General features: G+C 41.1%; 1 protein-coding gene across 1 annotated transcript in view; it reads left to right on the forward strand.

The window, feature by feature from the left end:
• PTPRD (protein tyrosine phosphatase, receptor type D) overlaps nt 1–18,477 on the forward strand; it is a 1,990,398-nt gene that overhangs the window by 1,058,309 nt on the left and 913,612 nt on the right. The window contains exon 5 of the mRNA XM_019517599.1: nt 18,033–18,075. The gene's annotated coding sequence lies outside the window, so the exon portion shown is untranslated. The remainder of the gene's footprint in view (nt 1–18,032; nt 18,076–18,477) is intronic.

Genomic DNA, 18,477 nt, shown 5'->3' on the forward strand with positions numbered 1-18,477 from the left:
GAGCCAGGAGCTAGCCCCAATCCTGCCCTAACAGGCAGCAGCAGTGGGAGAGCCGGCTCCATGCTGCTTCTGCTGCAGCTGCCTGCTGTTGGGGGCAGGGAGCTGTAGACTTGGGTCCATGACCCCATAACCCTGTCAGCTGGGGTCAGGGACAGGGGCTGTGGGTGGGAGGGCAAGAGGCATGAGTAGGGTGGGGGGGCTGTTGTGGGGGCAGTGAGGGGCACCAGCATGGCTGGAGGGGGTGGGGGCAGTGAGGGGCACCAGCAATATTGGGGGGCTTTGGGGGCAGTGAGGGGAACCAGCAGGGCTGCAGGAGACATTGTGGGGGTGTAAGGGGCACCAGCAGCGCTGGGGATGTTGCAGGGGGCTTTTAAATAACAGATTTTGTGGTTTTTGTCAGAGAATTTGTGATTTTTATCAGAGAGAACTAGGATCTCTGATCATCACATACAAAACAATACATTCTTTCCAGTTAAACATAAATTAGAAGATGTACTAATAAGCCTAGGGGCCTAGAGCTGTATTATTCATTTCAAGATTGAACCAAAAACAAATGTAACTTCACTGGAATTAGTTGAAAATCTGCAGGGCTGGAAAATAGTAAAATTGCAGAAGAAAAGTAAGAATAATTAGTGGAACATCAAGACCTTTAAAAAGAACAGAAGGACATTAACGCCTGTGGTATGAAAAGTTTAGAAGAGATCAGGTAGATTATAATGAGCCATGAAGTCAAGTGACTCCCTCAGCATCACTTGACCAGAAATTCTGCTGCCACTGCCAAGCAGTTGGTTTTAAACTTTGGGTGGAGCAGGAATCAAAACAGGATGCAAACTGGTGCACCCCTTCCCTTCCCCCCTGGATCTGCCCCTAGATCCATCCCTAGCTCCATCCTCTCATCACCTCCGATCACTATATGTTCAGGTATTTCACATGACTGTGTTTCCAGTAAAACCATTAGAAAAAATGGCAAATTCTGCCTTTTATGGACAGCTTCCAGTCAAATGGAGCTACACTGATCAGAGGAAGTAACCTGAAGAATCCTGCCTGTCAAAGAAGTGAGGAAAATGAAAAGCACTGGGACATTCTCCAGCTACTAGAAAATGTACAAAGAGGGTTTCGCCCAAGCCACTCTATGACTCAGATGTGCCCCTTTTGACATACCAAGCAATGCTTCATGCACTGCTAGCACCCATTGGGCTCTGGAAATGCTAAGCACTAACACGAGCATCGTTTTCTGATTGTGCAGCATAAGGAAAAAGCCCACTACTCTGTCCTCTTTAGTGCACCCTAAAATCATGCATAGGGATGAATAGTATTGCATAACAACTTACTTTTGTAACTACAAAGAGTCCTTAGAAATAGGCATGATGCACTTCTGTGATATGGCTGAAGGAACAATTGAATAAGCACATATAGAAAGGATGCCCAACCCATTTCATTCGGTGTTACGAAATGTTACAATGTGGCACCTCTCCACCTGCTAGTGGAAAGGGACAAGTAAGGGGACAAGATGGGTAGGGTGATTTGTCACCATTGCTATGAAGATCTGCTGAGGCTTAAGTTTGTAGAATTAGCTGCAGATTAATTTGAGCCTGTGGTTTCCTTCCTCTATCCATTTCCTCACAAAGAGCAGAGTGCACCCTTTGCCCTGAGATCAGCTAAAATCAGCATAGTTCCTATCCAGTAATACACACACACACACACACACACACACACACACACACGTTAACAGGCTTCTGCTGAAACATTTTTAAATAGTTTATATTCTGCCTTTGAAATTAAAAAGTGTGTTTTACAATTTGAAAAAATATTAAGAGGTCTCTCAGTGTAGTGGGTTTGTTTCCCATTAAAATAAGGGTAAAAATTAATGGGGGCAATATGGCAGAATATGCTAAGATACTTAATTTGTGTTCCCAGTTCCCTCAGTTCTCAGCATGGCCTCTGTTTCATGAATAAAGAGAACTATCAAAAGTGGATTAGTTTATAAACAGTGTATTCACAGTTTTATCTTTCCTCAGTAAACTGATCTAACTGGAGTTGGGTTGTACATTGATTGATGGAAGTCTTAATAATTACCTTTACCTAAGTCAAACACTCTCACTCAAACATTTGTGCAGATCCACAATGTTTTCTGATTTTCACTGTTTTCTGATCATCTGCTTTTTTTTTCTTTTACATAAATAACATTGTTTCCAGGACCCAACGGCTGGTGCTTGCTGGCTGAAGGACTGAACAGGAAGACAATGTGTTCACAGGATTACAGAACAGACTGAGAAGGAGAATTTATGCAGAGTTTTATAAGCTTAGTGAGGCAGAAAATAGATTGGGGTGCACAGAAGAAATAATGTGTCAGTCAAAGCTAAGCTTATAGACATAAGCTTCCATAACACAAGATCAGTCATGTCCTCTCTTAGCTTTTGTAACTTCAAGAGTTACCTCTGATTTTTGGGTGGAACTGCAGGCAGATGTTTTCCAGAGATCATATTCTTAAATGACTTTACTAAAAGTCTGTGTTAAAATTTGTATTGAGTGAGACAAGAACACCACAGTGGCATAGGCCACCTGGAAGTTGTAAGACATGGTGAAAGACTTTCCAGGAAGACTCCTATGGAAGGAAAGGATCCTCTAGCTCAGTGGTTTTCAACCTTTTTTCATTTATGGACTCCTAAAACATTTCAAATGGAGGTGTGGACTCCTTTGAATTGTAAGTGTGGGTATTCACATACTTTTGATAGATCATAGTCATTTTTCACAGACTCTTTAGAGATAGTCTGCAGCTCTCCAGGAGTCCATGGTCCACAGGTTGAGAACCACTGTTCTAGCTAACCTGATCAGAATAGCTCTTTTGTGAGATTTTGAAGTATGGTTTTCCTGAATTAGTTTGTAGTATTTGTGAGTTGCTATATATGCCTGCAATACTCATGGGTGAATGGCACAATAGATCCTTATAGTGAGTATTGGATCATATTTCTAACAACTTAATATGAAACTGGAATCATACACATCAGTACTTCTATGTGGATGTTTTGATGTAATGGCTGCTAGTCGCCTCTCTTCCCTCTGTAATTTGTTCCACTACTAAGGAGGTGTTCTCTGAAATAATAGGCAGACAAGGTTTTACAAGCAAAATTACAATACAAAGCATTATTGGTAATACTATGCAAATTTCCAGAAAGGCAGCAGCACTACTATTTTAACTAGCACCTTAGAACAAACGTCTGTTACATTTGTGACACACGGTAATTTAAAGAACCTGTTCCATTGCATTCACAGTATCTATTTCATTATTTTACTTGAAGCATATTTTTAGTTGCTTCTAAGGTAACTTGTGTCAGATGAAGTATTAATATAAGGAAAAAAATACTGAAAGACTAAATATCAAAATTAAAGGAACTTTATCTTTTACTTCTGATGGCTTGAGGTTTAGAGTGTCTTCCAGCATACATTAGTCTGTCAGGTTTGTAACTGATTGGTTGTCCTTAAGCCTAGTTAAGGTTTATTTTCTCTAAAGTACAAGATAGTGTCACCATCAGTAAACTAAATAAATCACTTTATTTATACATTGTTGGGTTGCAGAATAGACGATAGTTTGCGGGCACAAAATGAATAAGCAAAAAAGATATTCAAGTTACTTTACTATTAGGTGGCCATTGAGAAATAATAGATCATCCACTTTTCCAAGACTGTCCTTAGCAGCCCATTGCTATCAACATATTTAGATATTCATGGCAGGGTAATGTAGACCATTTCACCTGGCAACTGCATCCATCCTTAGCAACAGTATGTGTGCATTTATACCACTGATGTAATTTTTAGTTTCTAGTAACACTAAGCCTAAATGGAAGATCAAACTATAGAAACCTTCTGAGAGCATGTGTCAGGCATTTCCAGATAGTATTTTGCCTTAGCAACAGTCTCCTTTCATTCCTTAGCATCTCTAAATAAAAGTTTAGTCTTATTTCCCAGCTCAAAATTACTTCTTCTGAACAAGTAGGAGGATTTCCTTGTTATGTTTAATACAATTCTTTTTTTTCCTGTGACACTTTAAGAGAAACAGCATCACTCTGTATTCTACCAGTAATTTAAATAGATGGGAGTATACCATAACTTGAGAATGAGTTTTAAAAATTAGATTGTCACAACCTATGTTATACAACACCTCTGTTACCATCATTGCCATCCTCATAAGATCATAGGAAAGTAGGGCTTGAATGGACCTTACAAGGTCATGTAGTCCAGCCCACTGCTCAAGACAGAATCAGCCCTGACTAAATTATGCCAGACAGGTGTCTGTCCAATCTGCTCTTGAAAATTTCCAGGGATAGAGATTCGGCAGTTTCTTTAGGTATCTTGTTCCAGTGCCTGACCATCCTCATGGATCAAAAGATTTCTCCTAATTTCCAATCTAAATTTCCCCTGGTAAAGCTTGAGGCCATTGCTCCTAGTCTTACCCCCTATGGCTTTGGATAAAAGCCCATTTCCAGCTCCTCTATAATCACCTTTCAGTCTTCTCTTCTCCAGACTAAATAACCCTAGTTCTTTCAGCCCTTCCTTGTAAGTCTTGCCTTTCAGGCCCCTGATCATTTTTGTTGCTCTGCACTGGACTCTTTGCAAACTGAAAAGTGGGGCTCAAAACTGAGCCTGGTGTTCCAGGTGAGGTCTCATCAGTGCTGAATAGAGTGAAAGAATTACTTTCCTAGGTTTGGAAGTGACAATTCTGTTAATACAACCCAGTATGCCTTTGGGATATTTTTTGCAGATGGTGTACATTGTTGAGTCATATTCAGTTTATGACCTACTATAACTTCCAGGTCCCCCTCTGCAGTGATGCAAATGTAGAGTCATTCCCCACTTTACATTTGTGTATGCAATTATCCCATCCCAAATGCAAGACACTAAGACATTACACTTGTCCTTGTTGAATTTCATCTGGTTGATCACAGATCATTTCTTTAATCCAGGTCATTCTGGATCCTAGGCCTACCCACTGGAGTATCTGTAACTACACCCATCTTGGATATGATTGGCAAATTTCTTAAGTATGCATGCAATGCTATCATCCAAATCATTAATATATTAAATAATATTAGATCCAGGGCAGACCACTTGATACCTCCTTCCAACTAGATGACTATTCATTGAATATGATGACCTAATCCAATGGTGCCAAGTCTTTTTGGCTAGGAGTCTGGAAGGGCAGTGCCCAATGCCTTCACAAGCCGAATCTGATGGGGCCTGACCTGGCCATGCTGAGTGTGGAGCGGGGGCACCTTTGCCCTGATCCAGTTGTGTGGTGGAAGGGGGCTTGGGCCAGCCCCAAACTGACCCTACAGGGAGGAGGGCCCATGACCTGGCCTCAATCCATCCCTGTGGGGAGAGGGAGCATGGCCTGGCCCTGTGGGAGGAAGGGGATATGGTCTGGCCTAAAACTGTCCAGGCAGAGGGAAGGGGGCATAGCCTGGCCCTGTAGGAGAAAGATAGCACAGTCCGTCCCACCTTTGGCCAAGTAGAAGGTAGGGAGTATTGCCTGGCCCCATGTGGAAGGAGGGAGCATTGCCTGGCGTAACAGAGGGCATGGCCCCACACTGGTCATGGCCCGGCCCAGTAGGGATGCAGACCCATCCCAGCCTGGTGGTCTGGTGCGGAAGGGGTCTTGTGGCCCACCTCAGACCCACCTCACAAGGCTTGGAATTTTGGCAGTGGGAGATGGTTGGCCATACTGCCACCGTTCCCCCACTACTAAATTTCCCAACCTATGGAGAGCTCCACAGGCCAGATTCCGAGGCTCCAGAGGCCTCATTTGGCCCGTTGACTGGAGGTTGAACATCCTTGATCTAACCAGTTATGGATCCAGCTTACAGTGCTTTGGTTATTCTATACTTTCTTAGCTTGTTAATGAGAATGTGGTGGGAGGTGTTGTTGGAAGCTTTGCTAAAGTCATGGTATATCACATTCACCATTCTCACCCCACCAACAGATCCTGCCATCTTATAGAAGAAAATCAGATGGATTAGGCTTTATGTGCCCTTGGTGAATTCATGCTGGCTGTTCTTGGTCACCTTGTTCTCCTCTAAGTGTTTCACAGTAGCTTTCTTAAGGGCCTGCTCTATGATCTTTTCAAGTATCAGGGTCAGAACAGCTGTAACTCCCCAGAGCCGCCGCCTCCTTTCTTAAAGATGGGCAGAATATTTGCCCTTTTCCAACGATCCAGGATCTCAGATGACCTCCAGTAGTTCTCCAAGGGGATAGCCACAGGCTCTGAAATCACTTCAGCCAATTTCTTCAGTACCCTAGGGTGCATCCTATCCCACCTTGCCATCTAGGTTCTCTAAATAGTGCCCAACCTTGTTCATCTGTTGCTCTATGCTGTTTGTCTCCTTCCCTATCTTTGCTACCAGCCAGTTGCTGCCCTATCTGAGAATGCTGAAGTAAAAAAGTAATAAAATACTTCAGCCTTCTCTGAATCATTCATAACTAGATTACCTTCCATATTCTATAAGGGACTTATGATTCCTCTTGTCATCCTCTTACTTTTGATCTCCTTATAAAAACCCACTTTTATTGTCTTTTATGTTCCTTGATAGCTGCATCCCAAACTCTGCATTGGCCTTCCAATTTTCTCCCTGCATGCCTGTGTGATACTTGTATACTCTTCTCTAGCACCATGATCAAATTTCCACTTTTTATAGCAATCCTTTTTTAATTTGATCTCATTGAAGAGACTGCTGTCTAACAAGGTGCTCTCCTGCTACACTTTCCATTCTTTTATCACATCGGGATAGTTTGCTCCTGGGCCCTAAAAAGGGTCTCCTTAAAGTACAGCCAGTTTTCTTGAACTCCATTTCCCCTCAGACTTGCCTCCCAGATGATTTTATCCACCAGTTCCATGACTTTAAAATCTGTTTTTCTGAAGAAGTCCAGTGTCTTTATTCTACTGCTCTCCTTCCTGTCTTCCTTCCCTTAAGCAGGGCCAGCCTTTGGGAAAATGGTGTCCTTGGCAAACTTGTATTTTGGTTCTCCCCTCCCCCATTATCTCCCCCCTGGTGCTCTCCCCTGCCAAGTCACCAATGCTGTGGGGGGGGGGAGGGTGTGGGTGTGTGTGTGCCAGGGGAGGGATGTTGTGTGCATGCATGCAAAGAGGAACATATACCTAGGTAGTTGCGGGTGGCAGGGGACCCCCTGGACTATCGCAGGGCAGCATGTGTCCATTCAGTGGAGATGCTGAGTGGTGGGACTGGAGAGAGGTGGGAGCTTGACCCAGGAAGGGCAGGGGGGCAGGCAGCAGGCAGAGCTGCCCACACAGGAAGCCCAGACACAGCAGCAGGGTGCTGCCACCCAGTGCTACCCAGTCACCTGTGCCCTCACCCTTGGCAGTGATGGTGGTGGCTGGGGGAGGAGGGGCTACAGCCTGGCCTCCAGCCCCATGAGGTCAGTGATGGTGATGCCCTTTGTGCAGGGCAAAGCCACTGATTTTAGCCTGGCTCTTTGTACCCTCCTCCCAGCCCATCATGCTACCTGGCAGCGCCCACTTTTTAACCTGCTGCCCCAGCCAGCTCCATTCAGCTCTAAGTACAGCCAGGGGGCTGGGGGACAGAGGTGGCAGGCTCTACTCCCCAGCCCTCAGGATTAGTTGCCACCAAATCCCACAATGACTCCTGCTTGGCACAAGCGGTAGGGCAGTGTATGTGTGTGTGTGTGCGCGCGCGCACGTGTTTGTGTGTGTGGGGGGGGGTCTCCTGACCATAGAGTCCTAGGCAGTCACCCACACCACTCACCTCTAAGGCTGGTTTTGCCTTAGGATCTTGAACTCTATCATTTTGTGATCACTGTCACTAAATTTACTTTCCACCTTCACATTTTCAGCCTATTCCTCCCTGCTTTTGAACAGTAAGTTGAGAAGAGTTTCAGCCTGGTTGGTGTCTCTACCATCTGTACCCAAAAATTTATCCTCAACACACTCCAGGAATTTGCTGGACTGCTTGTGCACTACTGTGTTTCCCTTCCAGCATATATCCCAATAATTCAAGTCACCCATGGGAGCTAAAGACTATTACTTTGAGCAGGATTCATCATCTTACACACATGTACATTTGCTTTTTGCCCCATTTTCATATAATTTTACCAAATACAAAACATCACAATACTGTTGTGAATTATAATAACAATTTATTTTTGTCATGCTGAATATTTTGTGTAGTCAACATATTGGAGACTTTGTATCACTTGACAAGGAATACTTAGTCAATACCTGGACTTCTCTACCATTTTAGAGCAGCTGCAAGAAGAATTCCCTTTAACATGTAATTCCTTGGGAATGGAAAGCATCTACAGCTTTTTCTTCACCATCCTCACCCTCATTTTCCTCCCACCACCTGCTTAAGGTGATATGACTGAAAGTCCCTAAGCCATTGTTTCTCAACCAAGGTGCTGCAGCACCCTTGTGCCCCAGCCAGCCCATCTGCAGCTGGGTCAGAGCAATCCTGGGCTGGCAAGCTAAACCCCAGGGCCCCCTGCCAGCTGGGGCTGTACTGTCCTGGCTTAATGTGCTGTGGTCTTGAGTGCACTAGCAAGCAGAGTACCTGGGAGCAATCAACTCTGGTGCAAACTGCACTGGAATTTATTCAGGCACACTAATTGCACATGTAGACACACCCTGTTAGCACTATTAGGGCTACAAACCCCTACACATGATTCATCAGATAAATCCAGATAATTCAAATAGGAACCTATATTTTTCAAAACCATTTGGACCTCTTGTGTCCCTTCCAAATTATTTGCAAGAATTACTCTCTTATTTTTTGTAGGTGAAAAATTAATGAAAGATAGGAACTGCTATTTTCCAAGTGAGGCTTTGAATCTGAAATGTTGAGAACTGCTAGTCTAGAAATTGTGACCTATGAGTAAAAATAAGAGAACTGACTTTGTTTAGTTTGGAGAAGAGAAAACAGGTGGAGGGCATGATAGTCTTCAAATATGTAAAGAGTTACCACTGTTTGTCATGCCCAGTGGGGAAAGGACAGGAGTAATGAGCTTAAACTGCAAAAAGCAGGGTTCAGGTTATACATTAAAGAAAATTTCTGATTGTAAGGATAGTTAAACCCTGGAAAGGGTTACCTGGTGAGAATATGGACTCTTCATCACTGTAACTTTTTAAGATCAGGTTAGACAAACATGTCAGGAATAGTTTAGATATTGTTGATCTACCTTAGGGCAAGGCAGCCTTAGGGCAAGAGGGACTTGACCTCTTGAGATTCCTTTCAGTCTGATATTCTGTGATTCTATATTAGTGTGTTCCTGTGCACATACATACATGCACGCATATGTGTGCATTCATGCTCAAGCCACACGTTTCTGCTGGCACATGTATAATGAAAACATCAAAAGAGATAACATACACATGAATTATAAGACATAGGATAAAAATAGCAAATGTCACTACTGGCACACTTTGAACTTGCTATACATCTTGATAATTTCATTTGTTCTTTTCCTGTTTCCTTAGTATGACTAATATACATGCATAAGAGAAAATGGATCAGGTTGCACACTGAATCTTAACTTTAGTGTTTCTTTTATTTTAGTGCTCAGCTCAGTTCTTGTATCTGTATGTCCTTTGAACAGAATTTCTTAGAGAAGGAAGACAATGATCTATACAGTGGCAGAGGGAACATTTGAGTGTGAAAGAGAGAGAAAAGGGAGAAACTTTTCACTAGAAGTAGTCCTTGAAACAAAAGAGAACTATCTGAAAAAGACTAAACTTCAGAGAAGTTCAAGTAATTTCCACTGCACTTGGTCCTGTACACCTATATGCATGAGCATACGTGCACACACTTGCATATACATACACCATTTTACTTAAGAAACTAACATTTGTCTACTTCTGAAATTCACTCTACAAATAATCTATTTTTATATTGTGCATACATATCTGTATCTGCAGTCATTTATACATATCCTTTCTGCATCATCACCCAGGCACAAAGGACATTGCTTATTATCCTGGGTATGCTTTGAAATGTCTCCATTTCCCACAGTCATTTCCACTTAACTAGACTCAGTTTCAGTTTATTAAAAACAAGGTCCTCTTGTTCATAAAATAGCCTCATAGCAACAATAAGTAGCAGCACAAAAATCTTCTAAATTCTCTTTTAATTAAAAGTAGCACATTTGTTTGAATAAGAAAATATATCACAACCTTGGGTGAGATACATGGCTTATTTTTAATGTTATTAGTATACTTCAGCCACTCATATTTTCTGCATCCTAAGGGTCTTATTCTACTCCCATTAAGTTAATGGGAGTTTTGTTATTCATTTCAATGGAAGGAGGCTTTAGTCCTAAATTAGGAAAATAAAGTATGTATCTCATTCCAAATATGATTTCATATATAATAATATAGTACATCTGTGTGGGGGGGGGGGGGGGGGTAATCAGGAGTACCAGCCAGTGTATTCTGTAATCAGTCCTCAGGGTTTCCTGAAGAAATATAGATTTCAAAGCTTATTGGCCAGCTTCCCTGACTATAAACAGCTGCCTCCTGAAGTCCCTGTACTCTCTATTATTGTACTCAGCTTAGTTTCTGAATAGGACTGCAATTTTTGCTTATGCAGAACTCAAATTGGCTCTTTTCTCTAGGGCACTTATGCAGACTTAGAGCACAATCTAGCAAAAGGAGAGGGAGGAAGAAAATAATTTTAAAAGGGTTATATTAAAGGAAATCAGGGATGTCCCAAGCTATTACTCCTGTTAGATTTAAGGAGTGGACAGATTCCTAAGAATGGTAAACATAGACTAATACCATTATGCAGGAAATAATTAAGATACTACATTAAAAAAATGATTATTTTATCTTGTGGGGAACTACCAGGAATGATATTAGGTGAACAAATAGTTAAGGAAAAATATGAGATGCATTTTTTCAGGCTCTACTACAGGAACAAAAGGAAAATTATAGTTTGTTTGGATACTTTTGGTGTGGATGTACGAAAGCAGTTTCTTTTAAAATTAACCGTTGATGTTCATTAGGGCTCCCATTTAAATTGTAGTTCAAGCCACTGGGAGTCTTTCTGTTCATATCAGTTGGCTTAGCACAGGCCAAAAGATAGCATTCAATATCCATCTGCCATGGCAGAATTCTATATGTTTAAATTTTCAAAAAATCCCATGAGAACGATAAAGGAATAAGAGTTTACATCACACAGAGGGTTAAGTAATCTTTCCATTAGGAAACAGGATTAAAATAAGATATCCAAATTCTTTATATGTAGCAACTTTCCTGTCTGAAAGTGGGAAAATAGAAGATGCTTCTGGTGGTGTCCATTTGGCTGAAGATTGTCACAAGAGAGAAAGTGGGTAACAGTATCACTAGACCTAGACGGTGTTGATATTTTTTAGGTGACTGGACAAAGAAATGGAAATACAGCTTCATCTGGGTAAATGTACAGCCAGAAAGGAATCCAAATTATTTGGAAGAAATGATGCAAAATGGTATTAAATTGAACCATTTTGCCATAAAGAGCCTTGCACACTCGCTATGAATGTTGGTGGCTGCAGTAAAACAGACTTACCAAGTATAGTACACTTGGTACACTGAGTACACTTTTAACGTGGTATACTGAGAGGTGGAAAAAACAACAACATAGGAATGATTCAAGGATTTCAGGTGATTTATATGTCACTGATCAGGCCCCAGCTCCAATACAACAAGCTATTTTAATTATTTCTTTGTCTTTGAAATAATTATTAAGACCTATAAAAGTACATTCCTCCCGACATACATATGAGTTTTAATACACAATAGCTGAGGGGACTTAAACACTTATCTACACTTGGGAGTTTTCATATGTACGTTGTTCCTTTGGGCTAGGGGCAGACATTCAGAAAGCCTGAGCCTGAATTGATTCAATCTTTGCAGATTAGTGTAACCTGGCTAGGCTAAATCAGTTTTGTAACCAGACAGACTTCCCAGAAATGCAGGCATATGCCTACAGTGGCTCAGGCTAGAAGCCAGGGGGTGCTAGAGCAGCCCTCCCTTCCCTTCCACAAGGCTGAGCTGAGGGGGTCATGGTCTGGCTCTGGCAGGACCCTCTGATTATTCCCCACTTCTCAGCAGCCCAGCAGGGAATGTTTATCACCCCTAACTCAGTGTTTATCAACCCATTAAGAAAACAAAACCCCTCTCTCTTAACTAATGGAACTCTTCTTAAACTGCTCTTCCAAGGAAGGACATCAAGCTACCTGCTGATTAGTTCCAAAAAGCCTGTCTCCCTTTGTCTCTCCCACGACACGGACTGTACCCAGCATGTGGTTTGCCAGCTAGTGCTGAAGTGTCTGTATAAGGCAGAGTGGATGGGGGAATAATCTCCGCTTAGCTCGGAGAAGCCAGGCAGACGCTCTGCGCCTGCAAGTCTGTGCTGAGCTCCAGCAAGGGAACAGAGGGGAGGGGCCAGCCGTGCTGTGGAGCAGAGAGCCCCACCCAGCCCAGAGAGCTTGCTGGGATCCTGGGGGCATCTGGTTTATCTTAAACCAGCAAGGAGTCTGGGACAGACTTTGCATAAACTGGTTTGACCCAAATCAGTTAACTCTGATTCAACCAGTTTTATTTCAGACTGGTTTCAGCCATTTTCAAACTGGTTTATGTGCACTAAACATCTGTTCTGTTACAGATTTAAACCAGTTTCTGATCACTTAAACTGGTTTATGTGTAATGTCTGTCCCTAGCCTTGAAGACAGTGGAATTGTTTATGTGCAATTTATAAGCTAAACCTGTTCCTAAATGGTTCCAGTATGAGAGTCTTGAATGGAGTTAAACCACCTGCTGGTCCTCTATGTAACAATGAATTTTACCATAAATTAAGAATGTGCTGAGCAGAAATATAAAAAGACAAGTTAATTGCCCTAGCAACCTTTTACTCTGACTCAGGCAAAAATCTCTCAATGACTGTCAGTGAGCCAAATTCAGACCAAATTTAAGCTAGTATAATTATATTGAAGTTAATAGAGTTCTAGCCAGGGCTGCATTTGGTCTGTTGTCTACAAGGGGATTTTTTGCTTGAATTAGAACTGAATGATTGGACAATAAAAATATTAATAAAATAAAAGCAATAAAGTTAGAATGTCAAACCAAGAGCAGAATGTACAAATTCAGCACTGAAAAGCTGGCTGAAATAAGTGAATTAGAAGATAAGAAGAAACAGATTGCTTGGTACTACAGAAGATAGAAGCTGTTACAAAAAAGGGAAGCAGCATGAAAAAGTTGGAAGCCTGAGAATGGGAAAAAAGGACATTGAAGAATGCTTAAGAGAGAGGATTGGGTGAATACAGGTTTTAGAATGGGGACAATGTGAGGAAAGGGCAAGCAGTAGGTGGAGGTGTACGTAACTGTAGAAGAGAGAGATGCTTGCAAATTTTGGCTTATGTTATTTCAGTAAAAAGTAGCATATATTTTTAAATGGCACATTCTGCCTCTACTTTACAATGGCAGAGGTCCCCAGGAAGAGCAGCACCAGTGCTTTGCTATCACCCTGGCAAGCATTATGGTGGAAAAAAATCTGCTATGCCAGGAACAGTGAAAGATATTTTTTATTCATTTTATCTAAAGAGTAGTGAGACTATGCTTCATCTATATTGATAACCTTTTAGTTCCCAAGTACAAGAAATATTGTATTCATAGTCAGCCCATTTAATGTTTTATTTATGTAACAGCAGCTTCTTTTCATATTTAATTTACTTTTCTAAAAATATACCAGTCAGCTAAACAATTTTTAAATGCCCCATCCCAAATTAACATGGAGTTCACATGAGCTGAATTTTCTCCCACCTCCCTGAGGAATGACTGATATTTTGCACTCATATGGGTCATTTGTATCATAAATGAATATTTTATATATCTGATCTTGTGAAGTCCCTGCAAAATAGGACTTCAATTGGCGTATTGCACATGAGTAAAATTTCTTATTCCTGTAAGGTAGTTTCAGGATTTGGCCGTTTAGCTTCTTTTCAATCAAAAATTAATAGCAAAGAAGGTATGGGGACATAGTGCTGAAAGAAACAGTTAGATCATTAATATGTTCACAAGCTCACAATTGTTTTTTAAATAGAAATTATTATTTGTTACTTATAACAGTAGTACAGCTGGAAGCAGTTGGGGAGTGAGGGGAAACAGTAGTGAAATCAAAAGCCATACTAGCATATGCTGAACAGATAATATGCAAAACTACTTAGAAATGATGTTTAATTTTTTGCCTCTTCATTTTGATATGAATTTGCAAATTGAACCATTCTTAGGAAAGTTTCCCTAAGACAAGCAAATTTTTAAGTGGCTTCTTTTCCAGCAAAATGTGCATCTTTTAATGCACTCAATGCAAAAATGTCACTTTAGTTGAAATTTCACCAGAAAGCCATATACAAAATGCCCTGTGAAAGCAATCTAAGTAAAATGGTGAATGCCTCCATACAAAGCTGCTTTAAATTTTTCAAAGCCCCAATATGAAGAAACAGGGTTCACTATAGGGTTTCTGACATGGGATCTGCAGTAAGGTCAGGGGGCAGATTTGGAACAGAATACATAGCTACAGCTTTAGCTATCACAAAAGTTCCACTTGCAGGGAAAGCAACCAAACTCCCCAAAGACAAGGTGTTGCCCCTTCTGACCCCTCACTTGGATGAATTTTCCTCTTCCTCCTCCTCAGATAGTCGGAGTTAAATGATTTGGTGCCAAGAAGCAATTTCCCTCCACATGAGATTGGTGTGGACTCTTGTTTTGATTATGTTTTTGGGAGGAGGGCAGCAGGCTTTTGTATGCCTTCCAACGTAACATGGGGCATCATCTACTTCTTAGGATCATCTGAGCATATTCTGCCTAACAAATTATTTACTATTGCTGAGGTCCCAGGCATTGCTGGTGCCTTCTATCTCCTTTTTTTTTTTACATGGTATATTGTATGCTTTAAGGAGCTTTTCTGACTGTATTCCTAGTACTAAATATCCTCTACTTTCTCATGAGATGTTTGTAGCTGGGCTCATCTTATTCCTTCACCGTGACCTAGCTAGACCAGGGCTGTCCAACTTCTGAGCAGCAAGTCAGCAAACAGGAAGTGTTCCTGTGGACCTTTTTGGAGTAAACTTCTATTACATAGTAGCATGTGGTCACAGATTAGATTTGATGGTATAATCGTAAATTCTGAGACTGCTTCTCTTTCTGGGTTACTGTTCCCAAAGCTTGTGAGTTATGGGAAATACCTCTCTTTCCATCGGTGCAGGAACAGGTTCTAGGACCCACTTCTCTCGGGCCTTTACCTCCAGTTTCTCCTGCTTCCTGCTTTTGTCTAAATGTTAAGTTATGGCAGCACCTCTTTCTGCTGCTGCACTTTCCCTAGGCTGACCACTGGTGCAGACAGCATAAAGGAGGGGGTAGTGCAAACTGGTGTGAGCTCAGCAGGGTGATAGTATAGAATATATAAATGAACTAGGTATTTTTAAACTCTAGACTGGGTTTTAGCCACACGAAAAGAATGTAGCTGTGGAGACACAGTTGTTCTAGGTCAGTGTTGTCCAACTTGGAGCCTGCAGGCAGTATAGCCTGCAAAAGATTAAACTGCAGGCTGTGGATTCCCATCAGGGCAACACCACTCAAATCCCCCCTGCGCTCCAGCTGGTACTGCTACTACTGCTGCTGCTGCCAGGGTATTTGGGATCCCCCTCCCTCCTCTACCTTCTGCTTCCTGCCCCACAGTGTTGTGGTGCAGATTAGTGGGAGGGTGGGTGCCCACACAGCTCAGCTGGTGAGACATTGTGGATGCAACAGGAGGCATATGCAGCCCCCTGCTGCTGAGGAGTTGGACAACCCTGTCTTTGGTCATGACCAAGGCATAAAAAGTGGGAGTGGCATAATACAAGGATAATTAAGGGAACAATAAATAAGGTAATCTGGTCCATCCTCTTATTGGATACTAATTTCTACCAGTTACATTTCTCCCCACAGGGGAGATGCCTGCACTGACTTTAGAGAACTTTATACAGCATGTTTAACGTGACTTTCTCCGTTTTATATATTCTGTTTATTGAGGAGAGTTAAACATGTGCAGAACCATATAAAATGTGTTGAATAAAAGAAAGGATTTGATTATTCAAAGGTGGTTCACAGCTGTGTAAGTTTATGAATATACTACTAAGGAGCACAACTTCTCTCTCTCTATCTCAGTAGTTTTAAAGCTCCTTTGAAAAATGTCAGAATATTTTGTAGTAACTTAGTGTGAGTCGATTTTTCTGTAGGAAAATTAATTCATTGAAAACTTCCAGCCATATCCACTACTTGTTCTGTGCTCATCACAATAAAATCTATGCATGTCATTACCCTTCTTTTAATTTGGGGAAAGTTGTTTAATTTTTTAACACTTAATTTTAAAATGTTTTTTAGAAAATTTATTCTAAAGCCAGGAGTTCAAAAGCCAGGAATTTAAATGGAAAGGATTCTGCCTCTGCATGTAGAACCTTAGGGCATGTCCACATGTTTATTAATGTGCTTTAGGTAACACACATTAAATCTAGTACCTCTGGAGGGCACATCTACACGTGCGCTTTAATGCCCATTAGCCTATTTGCATGTGCTTTAAAGCATCACAAAAACACTGTGCACTTTCACTAATGCACATGAAAATAGGCTAATGAACCTTTTTCTAGTACTGTACCTCACAATGAAGGTACTAAATTTAATGTGCATTAGCAAAAGCACATTAATGAACATGTAGATGCACCATTCTACATTGTGACATACTAGAAAAAGGTGCGTTAGCCATTTTAATGAGCGTTAGTTAAAAAGCATGGTTTTTTGTGATGTTTTAATGCACATTAAAATAGGCTAATATGCACTAAAGTATTTTTGTAGACATGCACTTAGAGATTAAAGATTACTGAAGCATATATAGTATGCTTTAGAAGTAATTATGTCTGGGTTACATTTACACGGCCTTCCTGGGGCTTTCACTTCCAAGCATGCCCTTCCCATTTAATCAGGCTCACATGTACCTACACTGGAAAAAATGTGAAGAGGTTGTTCTAGAACTGTCCTTTGCAGCTATTTTCATGTGCACTAGAGACAGAGGTCTTGAGAGTGGCCATGTGGAAGGCAGGGGGTTAAGACTTCACTGCCTCATTTCTGGAATGGGCATCTGCAGGTGGGAGCCAATGGACAGGGCATGCTTGAGAGTTGGTACTAGTGGCTGCACTGGAAACATACATTTGATCAGTAGAAAGTCCATGTGATACTTTATATTAAGTTAACTGGCCACTGTGTAAAACTCCATAAGAATATTTTCCTTGACGATGACAAAAACTTTGTGAATGGTTAAGTCCAAAGGCTGTACATGATGCACCTTATTTGCTTATCTAGAGGTAGCAGAATGCCTGTCAAGCAGGCAATCGTGCATCTTTGCAAACTAGTATGTTGCAATCCCCATCTACACAGTAATTCAGTTTGCTGTCTCTCTGACATGTCAGCCTTTTGTTTTATTTGTAACCCAAATTATTTTCTGCTTCATACGTTATCCATTTATGATGATATAATACAAGCAGAAATGAAGGAACATTCACTCTCTTCTAAATAAACTACAAAAAAGTCAGTTTGTATCTTCTGCGATTGGACTGGGAATTAAAATTTAGTGGGTACGTCTACACAAGACATTGACTGCATAGTAGCCTAATAATACTATGCAATTGAGTGCTAGGCAAAAAACATGTAAATACACTACTGTGCAGTAGTATTAGGCTACTAAACAGTAAGCGTCACTAAAAACCCAAGTGCCAGTGGTACTGCACAGTAGTGTGCATTACTGCACATTAATTCAGTACTTGGTTAACCAAGTACTAAACGTAATGCACAATAACTATGGTGCATTAATGAACATGCAAATGTGCCCATAGTAAAACAAAAAGTCAACTTGTTCCGGATGATTTTTTAAGTGAACCTCTCTACTGGAAATTATATCATACATTTCCCATTTTTTTTCATTGTACCATATTCTTTTCCCCGCTAGGTGAGAAGTCCAGTGGACAGCAGTGCAATCTAAGGAGACCAAAGTAAGATTTTTAAATATGCTGTATTTCCAAGTTATTGCTAAGATGCTTTTTAAATCTTTTAAAAAGAAATGAACACTGATGTTGGCATGGATTTCTTGGTATAAATCTAAAACCTGTGTTGAAGTTGGCAGCGCCTAGAGGTTGTTGGAAAGAGTATTGCTTTTAAAATTTGATGACGGGTTTCTTTAGGTGGGAGAAAGAGCAGAGTGTTTGGATTGGTGGTTTTGCACTGAAATCTTGTACAAAAATGGTGTAAGGGGCAAGAGTGAGATCATGGTTTAGATTTTACAGTCTTCTTACAGTGCAGAAAACATCCTTAATCCCATAGTGTGCCTTGTCAAGTGTGCTAAAAATTAAATGGAAATTTAGCTAGTGAGTAGACTAAGTAACAAAAAAAGATGC

The sequence above is a fragment of the Gavialis gangeticus genome, unplaced genomic scaffold (genome assembly GCF_001723915.1).
Source record: "Gavialis gangeticus isolate Ggan-Ray unplaced genomic scaffold, GavGan_comp1, whole genome shotgun sequence".
Taxonomy (NCBI): domain Eukaryota; kingdom Metazoa; phylum Chordata; order Crocodylia; family Gavialidae; genus Gavialis; species Gavialis gangeticus.